The sequence below is a fragment of the Orcinus orca genome, chromosome 3 (genome assembly GCF_937001465.1).
Source record: "Orcinus orca chromosome 3, mOrcOrc1.1, whole genome shotgun sequence".
NCBI lineage: Eukaryota > Metazoa > Chordata > Mammalia > Artiodactyla > Delphinidae > Orcinus > Orcinus orca.
In genome coordinates, this window is record NC_064561.1 from 152,597,300 (window position 1) to 152,605,326 (window position 8,027).

Sequence of the window (8,027 nt, forward strand, 5' to 3'; positions counted from 1 at the left end):
TCCTTTCTGGCCTACCTCTGACATTATTCTTCACATGCAACCTGCTTTAGAATTTTTGAAGGACAAAAAAACCATCTAGCTCCCAAAGGTGATTATGAAAATTATCAACAAGAAATAGAATAGGCCCGGAATTTAAGAGAATATAGAATTTAGAGGACATCAAATACAAAAATACACCCATCTAAATAGGGCCCCAGGGAGTTCCCTTTATTCCTGTAGGCTTTCCGACCCCAACCCCATAAAAATGTTTTGCACACACAACGGCTAGCAGAGACTAAAAAGATGCAAAGCTTCCAAAAATTACACATGCTCAGCTGAAGGAGGTTGATGACTGTGTCACATGAGCCCATTCCTGGAGGAGCCCATTGTTTCCTCAGTCACAGCACCAGTTCAGTGCCCCAGCCTTCTAGACCAGAGGCTGATAGCAGGGATCCCTGAGCGTTGTGACTGGCTGGAGTGACTGCCTGGAGGGCAGAGTGCTCACTCCCTCTGTGCATCCTCCAGCTGCTTCGCTATCAAATCCTGCTTCTGCTCCACTAGCACCTGATAGAACTGATGTGGGAAGTGTGTTTTAGCCAGGTGAGCTTATCCACCATGATTAGGTGGAAATTTTCAGGCTTCTAATACTTGTAGGTCTCACCACGGGACAATATCAGCTTATTGTTCAGGAAGCAGCAATGGAGGAACAGCTCTTCCTCCAATGCACACAGGTCCAGGAAGTTTTCCAAGTTGACCCAGATATAGGGGCCAGAGCCACAATTGAGAAAGGGGATCTTCAATGCCTTCAACTTGTTAATGATGTACCTGTGAGGGTTAGCAGGTGGATACACTTTGTCAATCTGTTCTCTGTCCTGGAGCAGCCAACACAGTTTGTGCTGGGTGATGCCAGAAACGCTGCAGAGGCAGTCAGAGGAGCTCACAGCAGGGCCCACCTCCTTGTTGTGGGTATACAGAGTGCCAAAGCAGAAGCCAGAAATGATAAAATCCTTACTGGTGCTTCAGATCACATGGGCCCTGTTGAAACCAGGCAAACTTTCCATGCCCAGAACACTGTGAAATATCATGTATTCATCCAACACAGATAGCATGTAAATCTCATCCATAATGACACGTAGGGTGCACCGCTTGGCAAATTCTAGGTATTCCTTCAGTGAGTCCCAGGAGTAGAGGTCACCCAGAGGATTCTGAGGGTTAATTAACACAAGGTCTCTGACCTTACTGCCCTTAAGCATAGCCTCAAGTGGGGCTTACTCCACCTTCTACACTTGAGCTGGAAAGGATGGATGTTCACGTCGGTGATCTCACTGTCTGGGTGGACAAGCATCAGCTCAACTTTCACATACCAGTGGGAGCTGAAGAGGAAGCCACCATAGAAGGTGGTGAGGGGTCAGAAAGGCCTCACCTGAATCGCACAGAACCATGGTCAGCACGGAGAAGACAGAGTGGCAGCCATTTAGAACAACCAAGTTTTCTGGATCCAGGTGGGCAGGTGTCTTGCAGTAGTAGGTCAGGAACGAGCCCACTTCTTCCCAGGGATGGTTGCCCTCTCTAATCAGGATATTGCAGCAGGATCTCCTCAATGCAGTTCATGTCACTGTGATTCAAAATTTCAGTAATCAGATCAATGCACAGCTTATTCTCACTGGTTCCAAGATTAATGAAACCCGAAGTGTTCTTGTCCTCATGGTATTTGTCTCCATGGCAGTTCTTGTAGCCCTAGAAGCTGGAATGGTACAAGGCAGAGATGTCAATCCCACAGTTGAATAGGTCATGGCTGGCAAATGCAGCTTCAAAATCACTCCATTGAGGAATTAGCTGGTCAGGCTGCCTGGATGATGGGCCCACTGCCCACCTCTGACTTCACCCCTAGAGTCCTGGGAAGGGCAAAGCAGTTGGAGTCCCAGGCCACCCATGACCCCAGACTACAGGAGGTAGACCAGTTGGCATATTAAGTGGTCCAGGAGGGCTTCCTGCTCCTGGCTGGCCTGATTATGCCTCTGCTCTTCCAGCACCAGGTCCTGCTGTATGTGCTTCGTCATCAGCTGCATGATATGTTCTTCAGTGATCTACAGCAAATGCACCATCATCTCCATCAACTGGCTAAGAATATTCTGGTTTCTGAGGCCCTGGCCCCTCATCAGGCCACAAGGCACGTGGAGAGTGTCTGATCAGTGATTCATACTCTGGGTATTTGCACTGGCCTCCGCAGGCTGGCTGAAACTTTTGCCTCTGTTTCCATTCATCTTTCTGTGGTCTAAGATCCTTATGCCTGATGAAATCATCCTGGAACGTCAGGGCTCAGAGACCTCTCCAACACTCTCCTCTCACTAAGCTTGCTTATCCACCTTTTTTTATTATAATCATCCTAGTTAGTTTGAAGTTATAGGTATTTCATTGTAGTTTTGCCTGGCATTTCCCTACAGACTAATGATGTTGAGCACCTTTTCATGTGCACATTGGCCATTTGTATATTTTCTTAGGATAAAGGTATATTCAATATTCTTTTCCTACTTTTTAATTGAGCTATTTGTCCTTATAGTATTGGGTTGTCAGGGTTCTTTATATATTCTGGATACAAATCTCTTATCAGACATATGATTTGCAAATATCTTCTCCCATTTTGTGGGTTATCTTTTTATTTTCTTGATTATATCATTTACAGCACAGAGAGTTTTAATTTGGATGAAGTTCAATTTAGCTTTTTTTTTTCTGCTATTTCTTTGCTTTTGGTATGATATCAAAGAAACCATTGCCTAAATTAAGGTCACTAAGGTTTGCTCTCATGTTTTCTTCCAGGAGTTTTCTAGATGTAGTTCTTACATTTAAGTCTATGATCCATTTGAGTTCATTTTTGTGTATGGTGCGAGGTAGATGTCCAATTTCACTCTTTTACATGTGGATATTCCATTTTCCCAGTACCATTTGTTAAAAGGATAATTATTTCTTCCATTGAATTATCTTAGCACATTTGTTGGAAATAAATTTGTCATGAATGTAAGAGTTTACTTCTGGACTCTCAATCCTATTCCATTGATCTATATGTCTATCCTTATGCCACTACCACACTGTCTTGATTACTGTAGCTTTGTAATAAGTTTTCAAACCAGGAAGTATGAGTCCTTTAACTTTGTTCTTCTTTTTCAAGATTGTTTTTGCCATTTTCAGTCCATATCCATTACTTTAAGCTGTTGAGAACATATTCTTCCAGCTTGCCTGGTTCCAGAATGAAATGTTTCTTTTAGTCCTTCCTCAAATGCCAGACCATTCATTCCCTTTGCTTGCAAACATGTTGCATGCCTCCCCAAATTATCACTCATGGTAATCAACAATGACCACAAAGAACAGCTGGAAATCAAGGACAGGATGGAAAACAGGGGCTTTTAAAAGAAAATGACAGATTTAGGTCACCAGAAAGTCTTTGAATAGGATGTTGTGGGAACAAAGTGACTGTCATGGTGAAAAATTAGATCATAAATCTTAGAATAAATCCTAAAACAGATCTCTTGTGTTTTCCTCTTCCTCATGTGGACTGGGTAGATTGTGTTGATTAAGTTAGTTCATTCTCTCAGACTCTTCCAAAATGAAATAAAGCTGTGCTGTTTCTCATGTTCTTATTGCAGACCCTGCCTTTTGGCCTTTTGTAGTTAGTGTCTATGAGAATTTTTATACCTGTTAGAGATTAAGCATTTCATGCTTTAATTATGTTCAAATGAAAAAAGGTTATCATTTGGAGATGCACCTATATTGAGAGGGTTACAATAAACATATCTATATATGAGGGCTTCTGAGATCACATGACCATGTGTGAACACTTTACGTAGTCACATCAGATATTGTCAGTTGGCCAAAGAAAGTTATTTTTTTATTATATTATTTATTCATTTATTATTTTATCGGAGTATAATTGCTTTACAATGTTGTATTAGTTTCTGCTGTACAACAAAGTAAATCAGCTATATATATATATATATATATATATATATATATATATATATATACAAGAGATACATATATATATATATATATCCCCTCCTTCTTGAGCCTCCCTCCCACCAGCTCCATCCCACTCCTCTAGGTCATCACAGAGCACTGAGCTGAGCTCCCTGTGCTATGCAGCAGCTTCCCACTAGCTATCTGTTTTACACATGGTAGTGTATATATGTCAACGCTACTCTCCCAATTCATCCCACCCTCCCTTTTCCCCACTGTGTCCACATGTCCTTTATCTATGGCTGGCCAGAGAAAGTTACTGCTCTCATTTTACAGAAGCATAACTGAAGTGCCAAGAGGTAAACTGACTTGCTTAGGTAATTGAGCATGGCAAGGACAGAGCCAGTATGAAAGCACAGTATATCTGCCTCCTGGAGATGCCATTAATGATTAAACTGTGTCCTCCAAAAGGATATGTTGAAGTCGTAAGCCCTGGTACCTGTCAATGTGACCTTATTTAGAAACAGGGTGTTAGTAGATGTTGTTAAGTTGAAATCATTAGAGTGAGCCCTAATCGAACATTACTGGTATCTTTATGAGAAGAGAAATGCCATGTGACAACAGAGGCAAAGATTGGAGTGACAAAGCTGCAAGCCAAAGAATGCCAAGAGTTGATGGCAATCCTCAGAAGCTAGGAAAAGCAAAGGAAAGATTCTCCCCTATAAATTTCAGAAGGAGTCTGGCCCTGCCAACACCTGGATTTCAAATTTCTAGCCTGTAGAACTTTGAGACAACAAATTTCTGTTGTTTGATACCACCTAGTTTTAAGTACTTTGTTATGGTATACCTAGGAAATTAATACAGACACTATGCATTCTTTGACACAGCACTTAATAACAGAAAATCAGCCTTCTCAGAGCACCAAGTGGTGCTGCACAATTTAAGAACCATTCCCTACTATTCACATACAATTCCACTGCCCTAGGACAAATTAAGTCTTGGACAATGACGCTGGTATAAAATACTCTTCCCCTGCTTCAATACTGTCAATAAAGAAAAGCTTCCTATGTCATGATTCAGAGAACCTCCCATCGCCACCCTTTTTTGCACAGCTCTGGCTGTTTAAAGGTTTTTCCTCATAAACTAATTTGCCTTCTTCTCACATCTATCCATTAATACTAGCTCTGTTATATGAGGGCACTCAGGAGGACCCTAATCCCTCTTTTATATGATAAGCCTTTAAACATTTAAAATCAGATACATGTCCCCCCATTTTCTTTTCTACTAAGAATTTCAACTGTTCCTCTTAGACCATGCTCCTGTAGACATTCACCACCCCTGCTGGACATCCCAGTGTCCCTCCTAAGTGTAGCATCCAGAAGTGAAAGCCAAATTCCCAGTGTCAACTCCTTAGAACAGATGAAAGCAGAACCAGCTTTTCTGCTGTATAGACACTTCTTCTGATACAGAAAAATATTACTATTACAGCCCAAACTGCCTTACAATGAGGTAAATCTTGAGAAATGAAAGAAGCCTTTATTCTCATTAGCATTTTGATATATTTGGGGGAGGGGTGGAGTCCATCCAGTTTTCCATGTGAAGAGTTTCCCAAAAGTATAGGGCCATGAGATGGCAATACACCGATATAAGTATCTACTCCACAGAATAAAAGTTCAAAGTATTACGGACAGTTAGAAAGATGGGCAAAATAAAACTATATCAGATTGAATATTGATAAATATGAAATCCATCACTTAGGATTTTAAAGTTTATACTTGCTATAGACTGAATTGCATCCCCTGCCAAAAAAAAAAAAAATTATATATTGAAGCCCTACTCATGCCCCCCCACCTTTATGATTGTATTTGGAGATAGGGCTTTTAGGAGGTAATTATGGTTAAAATGAGGTTATAAGAGTGAGATCTTAATAGAATGGGATTAGAGGCCTTATAAAAAGAGGAAAAGAGTGCCTCTCTCTCTATCTCTATCTCTCTATCTCTCTCTTCACACTAGTATGCATGGAGGAAACGCCATATGACGATATACCAAGAAGGTGGCCATCTGTAAATCAGGAAGAGAGTTCTCACCAGGAACCAAATCAGCTGACACCTTGATCTTACACTTCTCAGCCTCTAGAACTGTGAGAATTAAATTTCTGTTATTTAAAGCCACTTAGAGACTATGGTACTTTGTTATGGCAGCCTGATCTGACTAAGACAATACTAATAAAAGATGAAGAGAGAAGATGAATAGAAAATGTGACAAAGACTCAAGAGTTTCTCATCAGAGAGCAACAGCCAGCTCTACCCACCACCAGTGCCTCCCATCAGAAAACTTCCACAAGCCTCTTAGACAGCCTCATCCACCAGAGGGCAGAGAGCAGAAGCAAAAAGAACTAGAACCCTGCAGCTTGTGGAATGAAAACCACATTCACAGAAAGATAGACAAGATAAAAAGGCAGAGGGCAATGTACCAGATGAAGGAACAAGATAAAACCCCAGAAAAACAACTAAATGAAATGGAGAGAGGCAATCTTCCAGAAAAAGAATTCAGAATAATGATAGTGAAGATGATCCAGGACCTCCGAAAAAGGATGGAGGCAAAGATCGAGAAGATGCAAGAAATGTTTAACAAAGACCTAGAAGAATTAAAGAATAAACAAACAGAGATGAACAATACAATAACTGAAATGAAAACTACACTAGAAGGAATCAATAGCAAAATAACTGAGGCAGAAGAATGGATAAGTGACCTGGAAGACAGAATGGTGCAATTCACTGCTGTGGAACAGAATAAAGAAAAAAGAATGAAAAGAAATGAAGACAGCCTAAGAGACCTCTGGGACAACATTAAACGCAACAACATTCGCGTTACAGGGGTCCCAGAAGGAGAAGAGAGAGAGAAAGGACCCAAGAAGAGATTATAGTCGAAAACTTCCCTAACATGGGAAAGGAAATAGCCACCCAAGTCCAGGAAGCATAGAGAGTCCATACAGGATAAACTCAAGGAGAAAAACACTGAGACACATAGTAATCAAATTGGTAAAAATTAAAGACAAAGAAAAATTATTGAAAGCAGCGAGGGAAAAACAACAAATAATATACAAGGGAACTCCCATAAGGTTAACAGCTGATTTCTCAGCAGAAACTCTACAAGCAAGAAGACAGTGTCATGATATACTTAAAGTGATGAAAGGGAAGAACCTACAACCAAGATTACTCTACCCAGCAAGGATCTCATTCAGATTCGAAGGAAAAATCAAAAGCTTTACAGACAAGCAAAAGCTAAGAGAATTCAGCACCACCAAACCAGCTCTACAACAAATGCTAAAGGAACTTTCCTAACTGGGAAACACAAGAGGAGAAAAGGACCTACAAAAACTAATGCAAAACAATTCAGAAAATGGTAATAGGAACACATATAACAATAATTACCTTAAACATGAATGGACTAAATGCTCCAACCAAAAGACACAGGCTTGCTGAATGGATATAAAAACAAGACCCATATATATTCTTTCTCCAAGGGACCCACTTCAGACCTAGGGACACATACAGACTGAAAGTAAGGGGATGGAATAAAGGTATTCCATGCAAATGGAAAACAAAAGAAAGCTGGAGTAGCAATATTCATATCAGATAAAATAGACTTTAAAATGAAGAATGTTACAAGAGACAAGGAAGCACACTACATAATGATCAAGGGATCAATCCAAGAAGATGATATAACAATTATAAATATATATGCATCCAACTTAAGAGCACCTCAGTACATAAGGCAACTGCTAACAGCTCTAAAAGAGGAAATCAACAGTAGCACAATAATACTGGGGGACTTTAACACCTCAATTACACCAATGGATGGATCATCCAAAGAGAAAATTAATAAGGAAACACAAGCTTTAAATGACACAATAGACCAGAGAGATTTGATTGGTATTTATAGGACATTCCATCCAAAAACAGCAGATTACACTTTCTTCTCAAGTGTGCACAGAACATTCTCCAGGATAGATCACATCTTGGGTCACAAATCAAGCCTCAGTAAATTTAAGAAAATTGAAATCATATCAAGCATCTTTTCAGACCACAACACTA

The 8,027-nt window shown here is 40.3% G+C and overlaps 1 pseudogene; it reads right to left on the reverse strand.

The window, feature by feature from the left end:
- Window positions 1-480: 480 nt before the first annotated feature.
- Window positions 481-2,180, reverse strand: LOC101288632 (probable inactive 1-aminocyclopropane-1-carboxylate synthase-like protein 2; annotated as a pseudogene).
- Window positions 2,181-8,027: the final 5,847 nt, after the last annotated feature.